Source organism: Loxodonta africana, chromosome 24 (genome assembly GCF_030014295.1).
Source record: "Loxodonta africana isolate mLoxAfr1 chromosome 24, mLoxAfr1.hap2, whole genome shotgun sequence".
Taxonomy (NCBI): Eukaryota; Metazoa; Chordata; class Mammalia; order Proboscidea; family Elephantidae; genus Loxodonta; species Loxodonta africana.
This window is the reverse complement of record NC_087365.1, coordinates 34,184,358-34,198,147: the sequence shown is the minus strand read 5'-3', so window position 1 is coordinate 34,198,147 and position 13,790 is coordinate 34,184,358. Positions and strand designations below refer to the sequence as shown.

Genomic DNA, 13,790 nt, shown 5'->3' with positions numbered 1-13,790 from the left:
AAGAAAGAACACCAAGGCCACACGACAACTAAGAACTCAAGAGACAGAAAGGGCCACATGAACCAGAGACCTACATTATCCTGAGACCAGAAGAACCAGTTGGTGCCCGGCCACAATTGATGTCTGCCCTGCTAGGGAGCACAACAGACAACTCCTGAGGGAGCAGGAGGCCAATGGGATACAGACCCCAAATTCTCATAAAAAGACCATGCCTAATGATATGAATGCGACTAGAGGAATCCCAGAGACAATGCTCCCCAGAACTTCTGATGGCACAGGACAGGAACCATCCCCAAAGACAACTCATCAGGCATGAAAAGGACTGGTCAGCGGGGGGGAGAGAGATGCTGATGAAGAGTGAGCCAATTAAATTAGGTGGACACTAGAGAGTGTGGTGGCAACTCTGGACTAGAGGGGGGATGGGAAGATAGAGAGGGAAGATGGCAAAATTGGCACGAAATGAGAGACTGAAAGGGCTGACTCAATAGGGGGAGAGCAAGTGGGAGAAGGGAGTATGATGTATGTAAACCTACATGTGACAGACTGATTGGAATGGTAAATGTTCACTTGAAGCTTAATAAAAATTAATTAAAAAAAAAAAGAATTTTTGTGATTGTATGCACAGATGTACCTACAAGAATGTGCCCCTTGATTTTTTTTTTTTAATTTCATGATTTTCTGAATAGGTAATGCATACAAACAGTACTGTATAAAAAGATATGTAATGACAAGTGTCCCTCCCATCCCTGTCTCCCAGTCACCCTACCTAGACGCAACCACTGTCATTAGTATTTTGAGTCACATACCAGAGTTAGTCAACATACAGACAGGGCCATCCCTAGTGGGATGGAGGGCCAAAGGCAACTCAATCAGCGTGGAGTAACCAAGATAATCACTTTGGAAGAAGGCTACATTGTTAGCATCTTTTATAAGATCCTTGGGATACCGTTGAAAACAGAAATTTTAAAATTGAATTTTAATGCTGTTCAGAAAACAGGTAAGCATCACATAGTCCCCAGCCAAGCATGGAGTGGTAGGGTGGGGAAAGTTGCTCTACCCAAGGGACAGGCCTGTTAGACAAGCATTAACCAGTTCCAACAAGTCAACTCTGATTCATGGTGACCCCATGTGTGTCACAGTAGAATTGTGCACCACAGGGTTTTCACTGGTTGATTCTTTTGGAAGTAGATCACCAGGTCTTTCTTCTAAAGTGCCTCTAAGTGGACTCACACTTCCAAACTTTTTGGTTAGCAGCTGAGGGCATTAACCATTTGCACCTCCCAGGGACTACATACATGCGTTTATATTTATATGTTCTCCTTTTTCTTACACAAATGGTAGCATACTATATACATTATTCTGTATCCTCATAAAAAAATTTTATTGAGTATAATCTGTACGCAAAAAATTGCACAAATCTTACCAAAAATGACTAAGAGAAACCAGATAACTGGGAGCTCCGAAAAATCAAACACCTATGCTCATCTAAAGACTTCTCCAAAAGAGTAAAAAGATCACCTACAGATTGGGAAAGAATTTTCAGCTATGACATCTCCGACCAGCGCCTGATCTCTAAAATCTATATCTTTCTGTTAAAGCTCAACCACAAAAAGACAAACAACCCAATCAAGAAGTGGGCAAAGGATATGAACACACACTTCACTAAAGATATTCAGGCAGCTAACAGATACATGAGAAAATGCTCTCGATCATTAGCCATTAGAGAAATGCAAATTAAAACTACGATGAGATTCCATCTCACTCCAACAAGGCTGGCATTAATCCAAAAAACACAAAATAATAAATGTTGGAGAGGCTGCGGAGAGATTGGAACTCTCATACACTGCTGGTGGGAATGTAAAATGGTACAACCACTTTGGAAATCTATCTGGCGTTATCTTAAACAGTTAGAAATAGAACTACCATACAACCCAGAAATCCCACTCCTCGGAATATACCCTAGAGAAATAAGAGCCTTCACACGAACAGATATATGCACACCCATGTTTATTGCAGCTCTGTTTACAATAGCAAAAAGCTGGAAGCAACCAAGGTGTCCATCAACGGATGAATGGTTAAATAAATTGTGGTATATTCACACAACGGAATACTATGCATCGATAAAGAACAGTGACGAAACTGTGAAACATTTTATAACATGGAGGAACCTGGAAGGCATTACGCTGAGTGAAATTAGTCAGAGGCAAAAGAACAGATATTGTATAAGACCACTATTATAAGATCTTGAGAAATAGTATAAACTGAGAAGAATACATACTTTTGTGGTTATGAGGGGGGGAGGGAGGGAGGGTGGGAGAGGGTTATTTACTGATTAGTTAGTAGATAAGAACTACTTTAGGTGAAGGGAAGGACAATACTCAATACACGGAAGGTCAGCTCAACTGGATTGGACCAAAAGCAAAGAAGTTTCCGGGATAAACTGAATGCTTCAAAGGTCAGCAGAGCAAGGGTGGGGGTTTGGGGACTATGGCTTAAGGGGACTTCTAAGTCAATTGGCAAAATAATACTGTTATGAAAACATTCTGCATCCCACTTTGAAATGTGGCGTCTGGGGTCTTAAATGCTAACAAGCGGCCATCTAAGATGCATCAATTTGTCTCAACCCACTTGGATCAAAGGAGAATGAAGAACACCAAGGTCACACGATAACTACGAGCCCAAGAGAGAGAAAGGGCCACATGAACTAGAGACTTACATCATCCTGAGACCAGAAGAACTAGATGGTGTCCGGCCACAACCGATGACTGCCCTGACAGGGAGCACAACAGAGAACCCCTGAGGGAGCAGGAGAACAGTGGGATGCAGACCCCAAATTCTCATAAAAAGACCAGTCTTAATGGTCTGACTGAGACTAGAGGAATCCCGGCGGTCATGGTCCCCAAACCTTCTGTTGGCCCAGGACAGGAACCATACGCGAAGACAAGTCATCAGACATGGAAGGGACTGGACAATGGGTTGGAGAGAGATGGTGATGAAGAGCGAGCTACTTGTATCAGGTGGACACTTGAGACTGTGTTGGCATCTCGTGTCTGGAGGGGAGATGGGAGGGTAGAGAGGGTTAGAAACTGGCAAAATTGTCTCAAAAGGAGAGGCTGGAAGGGCTGACTCATTGGGGGAGAGTAAGTGGGAGTATGGAGTAAGGTGTATATAAACTTGTATGTGACAGACTGACTTGATTTGTAAACGTTCACTTAAAGCTCAATGAAAATTATTATAAAAAAATTATTAAAAAAAATTTGCACAAATCTTTAAGTGTAGAGCTCAATCATTTTGCTTTTTAAAGACTTTAACAATACACTTTGATATCATTCCCCATGAAGACATATACAGCTGTTTCATTCTCTTTGTCAGCTATATAATATTCCACTGTTTGGATGTACCATAATTCATTTAACAAATAAATGCCTCAGTGAATGTCTTTATTCACATGTCATTTTACTCACTTGCAAGTGTATCTGTAGGATAAACCACTAGAAGCAGAATTGTCAGGTGAAAGAGTATGTGCATTTTAAATATTGATAAATACTAGGGGTCAACTACTTTAGATAGAATTATCAAGGAAGGCCTCTCCTTGGAGAGGTGATATTTGAGCTAAGACCTGAGTAATGAGAAGTAGGCAACCATATGAATACTTGAGAAGAATATTCTGGGCAGAGAGAATATCAGATGGAAAGGCACTGAGTCAACAATGAGCTTAGTCTATTCAAAGAACTGAAAGAAGCCAGCCTAGCTGGGGCACAGTTAGCAAGAAGGAGAGTAAGAATGAGAGGCAGGCAGCAGCCAGATCACACAGGGCCTTGTAGGCAATTGTAAGAAATTCGAATTTTATTCTAAGTGGTTTCCTCCTGGCTTCCCTTACACACAAAGTTCAGGCCCACCTCCACACTTTTGACCACGTCATTTCCTTTCTCAGAATGCCCTTTCTCTCCCCGTTAGACACCAGCGCTACACAGCTGTCCCTAAGCACTCCAGGCTCTTCTTACTACCCAGAGTAATTATGAAACCCAAAGAGATGTAGTAGCTTGGCCAAGGTCACACTATAATAAGCGGTAGAGCCAAGCATAAATCCTCAGGTCTTCTGACTTCAAGTCAGGAATCTTTTCCCTCATAGTGTGAAGGACAGGGACTGCAGGGAAGACAGGTCTTTCTTACTTACAGACATTACACAAAAGATTCTCAGACTGTTTCCAGGTCCTGGCTCAATAAGTCAGTTATTGTCCTCTCCTTGGCTTGGCCTCCTAGGACTGAGCAGAGCAAGCAGGGAGCTAAATAAACTGGGAAGGAACAGGGAGTGAGGAGGCTGGCAAATGGACCTGAATGCCAGGGACAGAAATGCCATTTCCTTAACTGTCCCACTGACAAGTGCCACAGGACCTTCAGAATGTATCCAGTTAGGGCTGAATGCCCACATATACCACATACTCATGTACATGTCTCCACATGGGTATCACACACAGCTCACATGTGTTCACTAGCAAACATAAAATCACATACATTAATATACAAACACTTTAGGCAAAAACCAGCCCATTTGCACAAATAAGTATAAAAATGTGTACCCAGGACTCAGACATGGGCCCATCTGCAAGTACATGCACCATTTACATACCCATTTACATGTACAGCTTGTCCTTCCACAAACTCTATTGAATCATTTTGGTTTGTTTTCTTGCTAGAATTTCCCACTCTTTGTATTTTATCTGTAGTATATAAGCTCCATGAGAACAGAGATCTTGTCTGTCTTGTTCACTGCTACATCCCTAGCACCTAGAATAAAGTCCATCCATAGAAGGTACACAGGAACAGATAAGCTCAACCCATAGAAGTATAGCTACTTAAGCCCATTTCCAGCTACACACACACACACACCACAGTGCACATTCTTCTCCCTGGCTGTGGGCTCGAGTTATACATTATTGATAGAAGCACCTTACTCCTTCCAGTCAGTGTCTTCTTTCTTTGACATACACACCGGGCTGGAACCACTGACTAGTTGCAGGGGTGGGGAGGTACTGGCCAACTGCAATATCCCAAGTCTTTCAGGATGTTAGAGCTCTTAAAAGAATATCCATCCAATTTAGTCTCCTAACTCTGATATCCACAGAGGCTATTTTCTGTGCTTGGGGTTTGTCATTATGTCCCCCCAAAAACATGTGTATCAATTTGGCTGGGCCATGATTTCCAGCACTGTGTTGTTGTCCTCCATTTTGTGATTGTAATTTTATGTTAAAAAGGATTAGAGTGGGATTGTAACACCACCCTTACCCAGGTCACATCCCTGATCCAACGTAAAGGGAGTTTTCCTGGGGTACGGCCTGCACCACCTTTTCTCTCTCAAGAGATAAAAAGGAAAGGGAAGTAAGCAGAGAGTTGGGGACCTCACACCACCAAGAAAGCAGTGCAAGGAGCAGAGTGCATCCTTTGGACCTGAGGTTCCTAAGCTGAGATGCTCCCAGACTAATGGAAGACTGACGCATCACAAGGACCTTCCTCCAGAGCCGTCAGAGAGAGAAAGCCTTCCCTGGAGCTGAAGTCCTGAATTCAGACTTCTAGCCTTCTGGACTGTGAGAAAATAAATTTCTCTTTGTTAAAGCCATCCACTTGTGGTATTTCTGTTACAGCAGCACTAGATGACTAAGACAGAATTACATGGTGGGTTGCTGACAGAGCAGAGACCAGGACTCAGGGTCCAAGCCTTTTTCTTCTATACTGGGAGTTAGTTGTAAGCAATAAAATCTACAGGGCCTAGGCAGATGATGCAAGTAAGTGATGTGGACCACATCGAAAGAAATTTTTCAATAGGTAGATAGGTATGCCAAGAGGTGTGAGAGAGTGTAAGGGAATACATCTACCTGAAGATATAGGTTGGGTGGTACATATATTTCCACATACCATAACTATAACTGTAGGTGCTGCTTATGTATTAATATAGACAATAAAGCACACAATGGCCATAGTCAGAACAACTTCTTAGACATAAGCAAACACCTTGTGGGATGAAATTCCTAGCTCAAAGGCAAAGGAACACAGACTCAGGGCACATCTTCATCAATTGGCACAACATAGTTCATAAAGACAAAGTTCTGCATCCTACTATGGTGAGTGGCGTCTAGAGTCTTAAAAGCTTGTGAATGGCCATCTAAGGTATAACTATTGGTCTCTTACCATCCAGAGCAAAGAGAAGTGAAGAAAACCAAAGACTCAAGGGAGTGATTGGTCCAAAAGACGAACTGATCACATGTACCACAGCCTACAAGACCCCGAGACCAGAAGAACTAGATGGTGCCAATCACTCTGACTGGGAATCACAACAGAAGGTCCCAGACAAGAGGGGGAGAAAAATTGTACAACAAAAAGTCAAATTCACGAAAAAAAAAACAGACTTACTGGTCTGACAGAGACTGGAGGAATACCCAAGACTGTGGCCCTAAGACACCCTTCTGAACTGGAACTGAAGCCATTGCCAGAGACCAATTTCAGCCAAATCATTGACAGGGCCACAAAATAAACCATAACACCTGAGAAGAATGTGCTCCTTAGAACAATCAATTATACAAGGTCAAAAAGGCAACATTTGCCCAAAAGCAAAGGTAAGAAGGTAAGAATGGGTAGAAAATCAGGATGAAAGGAAACGGGGAAACTAGAATGAGAAATAGGGAGAGTGCTGACACATTGTGGGGAACGAAACCAATGTCATGGAGTGTTTTATGTACAAATTATTGAATGGGCAAGTAATTTGCTCTATAAACTTTCATCTAACGCACAATTAAAAAAAATTATTTTTAATTCCAGTGTGGTGGCCACTGGCCACATGTGGCTATCGAACACCAGAACTGTGGATAGTCTGAATTGAGATATGTAAAATACATACTGTGAGTGTAAAATACACACTGTGAGTGTAAAATACACACCGGATTAGAAGACTTAGTATGAAAAAAAGATTGTAAACTATCTCACTAATTTTTCATGTTGATTACATGTTGAAATGATAATATTTTTGATATACTGGATTAAATGAAATATTAAAAATTGTTTAAATAAAAAAAGAAATTTTTCTTTTGATGAAGACAAAAAATAATTCATCTTCTTAACTTTTCTAGGAAAGAACAGCAGCACAAGTGCAATGACAGCTTCAGTTTTGGGGAAACAACAGGGAGGGGCAGGGTCTGGAAAACTGGTGAATATACACTCTGGCAAAAGGCAGAACCCAGTACTTAAACTTGGATCTTGTCAATTTTTGCCCTCTAGGAATAAGGGATCAGTGTTGCCAATTTTTTCAGTTTTTCAAGAGAGGCCTGGAATCCATTTTTGTTAAACTTCTGAATTTTTAAGTGTCAACAACTAATTTAAATTTTTTTTAAATACTGTGGGACAAACAAAATTATTAAGGAGAGATTTGCTAATGGGCTACCAATTGGGAACCCATGCCACAGACTAAGCTACTTCCCCCTACCTGGAAGCCATATGGTTATTGAGACAACCCAAAGTATACAGTCACTGGGTCCTTTTGATCTTCCTCCTCCAGGGAAACATCTCCAGGGGGACTTTTCCAATTATCTCATCACTTACACTCTCCAAATTTACTGTAATCCATTATTGATACAGATTATATTTAGAATTGGACTACTTCTCTTCGTGTCTACCTCTACTACCCTCATTCAAAACAACCATCAGGTAAGTCAGATCATATGTCATCCTCTGCTCAAAATGCTTGTATGGCTTCCCATATAATTTTGAGTCAAATGGCCTACTAGTTCCTACATGATTTGGTCCCTCACTAACTCACAGGCCTCATCTCCTACTATTCTCTCTTCATCTCATTCACTCTGCCTCAGGAACATGGCCTCCTTAGTGTTTGGGGAAAACATCAAACACACTTAACCTCAGGGGGCACATAATGCCCTCTACTTGGAGCATTATTCCCCCATATATCCACATGGCTGTATTCCCTATCTTTGGGTCATTGCTCAAATGTCAGCTTCTCAGTGAGGTCATCCTTGACCACCCAAATAAAAGAGCACTCCCTGCCCCTGCACCTCATGCCCAGGTGCTTGAAATTAACATCTTCCATGAAGTCTTCCCTCCTTTCCCTCTTTCTCTACCTAGTTTCTCCCCCCACCCCAAAAGCTGAAAGTTCTCCCTTCCTCCCAAGGCCCTTTATCTCACTTTCCTTGTGATCCATCTGTTCTACCTTGGATTATAGTTATTTGAGTGCTACCTTTCCCATTACATTCCAGGCTCTTAGAGGGCAGAAATTATGTCTTCTCCCTCATGCTCTTCTCCAAGTACAGTTGGCACAATAGGTACTCAAGGTTCATGGTCAAATTATTGAAAGACTAACTAGGGATCCCTTCTTTATAAGAGACAGACAGTCATTGGATTGAGGATTTCGGCTCTCTAGACTAGCAGAAAAGTAAGACAGAGGATAGGAGTAAAGACATGAGGGGAATATTGCTGGTGAAAACTGGGTTCTTCATAGAAAATATCAAAGGGCAGGATTGAATCTGGTGAATTAGGCCTTCCAGAGGAAAAACACCCAGTGAGAAGACTCAAACCTGTTATGAGAGGAAGAATGGAATAACTGAGATGTTTAGCCTAGAAAAGAGAACATGTTGAGGGACACGACAGCAAGTCTTAAATACCTGTAAATCTATTGCCTCCATCCTAGTTCAAGCCACCTTCATCTCCTGCCTGGATGACAAAAATGGCCCCCTAACCAGTCTCCCATTACTCTTTTGCCTCCTTCCAATTCATGAATCATCCAGATGATCTATTAAAAACATAAACAGATCACATCACCTCCTGCTTAAAACCCCTTAATGACTCCCATTGTACTCAAAAGAAAATCCAAACTTCTACTATGCCTTGCATCCTCTCCAACTTCATCTGTGCCAATCTCCCATTCTGCTCACTAGGCTCCAAACACACTGACCTTCTGACTAATAGAGCATGCTAAGATCTTTTACTATATCTCTCTAACTCTTTGGATAGTTTACCATATTTCATGTTTCAGATCTTGCCACCTCCCTAGTGAGGCTTTCTCTGACAACCCTAAGTAGCATCACCCCTTCCTTTTATTCTTTATCACAATACTCTATTTTCTTCATAGCATTTTTCTCAAGGTGTAATTGTTTTATTTGTTTACCCTGTTTTTCCTAACTATCTGCCTCCCTTACTAGACTATAAGCTTTACAAAGGTAGGGACCAAGTTGGTCTTATTTGCTGCTGAATCCCCAGTGCCTTGAACAGAACCCTACACATTGTAAGTGCATAAAAAAGAAGGAAGTACCAATATATGCCAAAACATAGACAAGCCTTGAAAACACCATGCTAAGCAAAAGAAATCGGACACAAAAGGCCACGTATTGTTTGATTCCATTTATATGAAAGGTCCAGAAAAGACAAATCCAAAGAGACAGGAAGTAAATTAGTGGTTCCCTAGGGCTGGGGGAGGAGAGAGTTGGCGGGGAGAACAGAGACAAAAATGCTCTAAAATTGATTGTGGTGATAGTTGTACAACTCTGTGAAATATGAAAAACTATTGAACTGTACACTTCAAATGGATGAATTTTATGGTATGTGAATTATATCTTTAAAAAATTTTTCATTGGGATTTTGATAGGAATTAAAATAAACACACACGTTAATCTGGAAAGAGACAACTTTACAAATCATTTCTGAAAGATTGTCTCTTAGCACAATTGATTGACCGATTGATTTATTCTTGCGTCTTCCATTTTGCCTAAAGACAACGCTTGGCACTTTTTCCCCCCTAGCTTTATAATATGTATATGTCTGTCCTTAAAGTAGACAGAATATCTTTTTATTTGTTTTCTCCTGAGTTCCTAGCACAAATTTTGGCACATGGGGGTAATTAATGCATAATTATGAAATGAATAGTTAAAAGAATGAATGAGGAAACTTTATCTCTGCTCATAAGATCAGCTAGATCCAGGCTGATCAGAGAGAGGAAACATGGAAGGAGAGAGGGGGTAATAGAGGATACAGACATAGAAGATAGATACTGGATATGCAGGGGAAAGTGGTAGACACAGAGAGGAAAAGAGCACGGAAGTTGAAGAAAGGGATATGGAGTCACATCAAGAAGAGTTTCTTCAGGGAGGGATAACAGAAAATACAGAGAGAAGTGTTGAAGATTTGTTGGCAGAAAACTTCCCGGATATTGTGAAAGATGAGAAGATATCTATCCAAGATGCTCATCGAACTCCACGTAAGCTATGTTAAAAGAAAGTCACCAACACACATTATAATGAAACTTGCCAAAACCAAAGATAAAGAGAGAATTAAAACAGCAGTGAGGGATAAATGAAAAGTCACCTACAAAGGAGAGCCAATAAGAATAAGCTCGGACTACTCGGCTCGGCAGAAACCATGCAGGCAAGAAGGCAATGGGATGACATATTTAAAAAATTGAAGGAAAAAAATTGCCTGCCAAGAATCTTATATCCAGCAAAGCTGTCTTTTAAATATGAAGGTGAAATTAAGACACTTCCAGATAAACACAAGTTTAGGGAATTCATAAAAACCAAACCAAAACTACAAGAAATACTACAGGGAGTTCTCTGGTTAGAAAATCAATAGTATCAGGTATCAACCCAAGACTAGAACACTGGGCAGAGCAACCAGAAGTCAACCCAGACAGGCAAACCCAAAAAAACAAAGCAAGATTATATATATATATATATAAAAAAGCCCAAAACAGGGTAACAGCAATATTATTATATAAAAGAAGACAACATTAGAATAATAAAGAGGGACTAAGAAATATAATCATACACCTTCCATATGGAGAGGAAGATACGGTGACACAAAGGAAAAAAAGGTTAGGTTTAAATTTAGAAAAATAGCGGTAAATAATAAGGTAACCATAAAGGAGACAAACTATGCTACTCATCAAAATAAAATACAAGAAAAAAATAGAGACTCAGCAGAAACAAAAATCAACAACAACAAATATGAGGAAAGGGCAATATATAAAGATAATCTACTCAGCACATAAAATTAAGAGGGAAAAAGAAACTGTCAACAACACACAAAAAAAGACATTAAAATGATAGCACAAATTCATACCTATCCATAATTACCCTGAATGTAAATGGAGTAAATGCACCAATTAAGAGACAGAGTGTGGCAGAATGGATTAAAAAACAAGATCCATCTATATGCTGCCTACAAGAGACACGCCTTAGACCTAGAGAAAAAAAACAAACTAAAATGCAAAGGATGAAAAAATATATATCAAGCAAACAACAATCAAGAAAGAGCAGAAGTGGCAATATAGATTTCTGACAAAATAGACTTTCAAGTTAAATCCATCAGAAAGGATAAGGAAGGACACTATATAATGATTAAAGGGACAATACACCAAGAAGATATAACCATAGTAAATATTTATGCACCCAATGACAGGGCTGCAATATACATAAAACAAACTCCATCAGCATTGAAAAGTGAGCTAGATAGCTCCACAGTAACAGTAGGAGACTTCAACACACCACTTTCGGTGAAGGACAGGACATCCAGAAAGACGCTCAATAAAGACACGGAAGATCTAAATGCCACAATCAACCAACTTGACATTATACACATATACAGAACATTCCACCCAAGAGCAACCAAGTATACTTCCTTTTCTAGTGCATGGAACATTCTCTAGAATACACCACATATTAGGTCATAAAGCAAGCCTTAGGAGAATCCAAAACACTGAAATATTACAAAGTGCATTCTCTGACCATAAGGCCTTAAAAGTGGAAATCAACAACAGGAAAAGCAGGGAAAAGAAATCAAACACTTGGAAACTGAACAGTACCCTGCTCAAAAAAGACTGGATTATAGAAGACATTAAGGATGGAATAAAGAAATTCAGAGAATCCAATGAGAATGAAAACACTTCCTATCAGAACCTTTGGGACACAGCAAAAGCGGTTCTCAGAGGCCAATTTGTATCAATAAATGCACACATCCAAAAAGAAGAGCAAGCCAAAAATCAAAGAATTATCCCTACAACTTCAACAAATAGAAAGAGAGCAACAAAAGAAACACACAGGCACCAGAAGAAAACAAATAATAAAAATTAGAGCTGAACTAAATGAAATAGTAAACAGAAAAACAATTGAAAGAATTAACAAGACCAAAAGCTGGTTTTTTGAAAACAGTCAGCAAAATTGATAAACCACTGGCCAAAATGACAAAAGACATGAGAGGAAGCAAATAACCCAAAAAAGAAATGAGAGGGGGTATATTACAACAGACCGAACTGAAATTTAAAGAATCACATCAGATTACTACAAAAAGCTGCACTCTAACAAATTTGAAAACCAAGAAGAAATGGATGAATTCCTAGAAACACACTACCTACCTAAACTAACACAAACGGAGGTAGAACAACTAAATAGACCCATAACAAAAGAAGAGATTGAAAAAGTAATGAAAAAATTCCCAACAAAAAAAAGCCCTGGTCCTCATGGCTTCAATGCAGAGTTCTACCAAACTGTCAGAGAAGAGTTAACACCACTACTACTAAAGGTATTTCAGAACATAGAAAAGGACACAATCCTACCAAACTCATTCTATGAAGCCACCATATCCCTGATACTAAAACCAGGTAGACACCACAAGAAAAGAAAATTACAGACCTATATCCCTCATGAATGTAGATGCAAAAATCCTCAACAAAATTCTAGCCAATAGAATTCAACAACATATCAAAAAAATAATTCACAATGACCAAGTGGGATTCATATCAGGTATGCAGGGATGGTTCAAGAGTAGAAAAACAATTAATGTAATCCACCACATAAATAAAACAAATGACAAGAATCACATGATTTTATCAATTGATGCAGAAAAGGCATTTGACAAAGTTCAACACTCATTCATGATAAAAACTCTCAGGAAAATAGGAATAGAAGGAAAATTCCTCACCATAATAAAGGGCATTTATACAAAGCCAACAGCCAGCATCACCCTTAATGGAGAGAGCCTGAAAACATTCCCATTGAGATCGGGAACCAGACAAGGGTGCCCTTTATCACCACTCTTATTCAATATTGTGCTGGAAGTCCTAGCCAGAGCAGTTAGGCTACATAAAGAAATAAAGCTCATCCAGATTGGCAAGAAACAGTAAAAGTATCTCTATTTGCAGATGACATGACCTTATACACAGAAAACCCTAAGGAATCCTCCAGAAAACTACTGAAACAAATAGAAGAGTTCACCAGAGTATCGAGATACAAGATAAACATACAAAAATCAGTTGGATTCCTCTACACCAATAAAAAGAACATCGAAGGGGAAATCACCACATCAATGCCATTTACAGTAGCCCCCAAGAAGATAAAATACTTAGGAATAAATCTAATCAGAGATGTAAAAGACTTATACAAAGAAAACTACAGTACACTTCTGCAAGAAACCAAAAGAGACTTACATAAGTGGAAGAACATACCCTGCTCATGGATAGGAAGACTTAACGTTATAAAAATGTCTATTCTACCAAAAGCAATCTATACATTTAATGCAATTCCGATCCAAATCCCAATGACATTCTTTAATGAGATGGAGAAACAAATCACCAACTTCATATGGAAGGGAAAAAGGCCCCGGATGAATAAGGCATTACTGACAAAGAAGAACAAAGCAGGAGGCCTTACTTTACCTGATTTTAGAACCTATTATACCACCACAGTAGTCAAAACAGCCTGGTACTGGTACAACAACAGATACATGAACCAATGGAACAGAAT

The 13,790-nt window shown here is 39.7% G+C and overlaps 1 protein-coding gene across 3 annotated transcripts in view; it reads right to left on the bottom strand.

Annotated features, from left to right (window-relative positions):
• Positions 1-13,790, bottom strand: part of ACSS2 (acyl-CoA synthetase short chain family member 2) — a 73,707-nt gene that overhangs the window by 16,699 nt on the left and 43,218 nt on the right. The window lies entirely within an intron of this gene.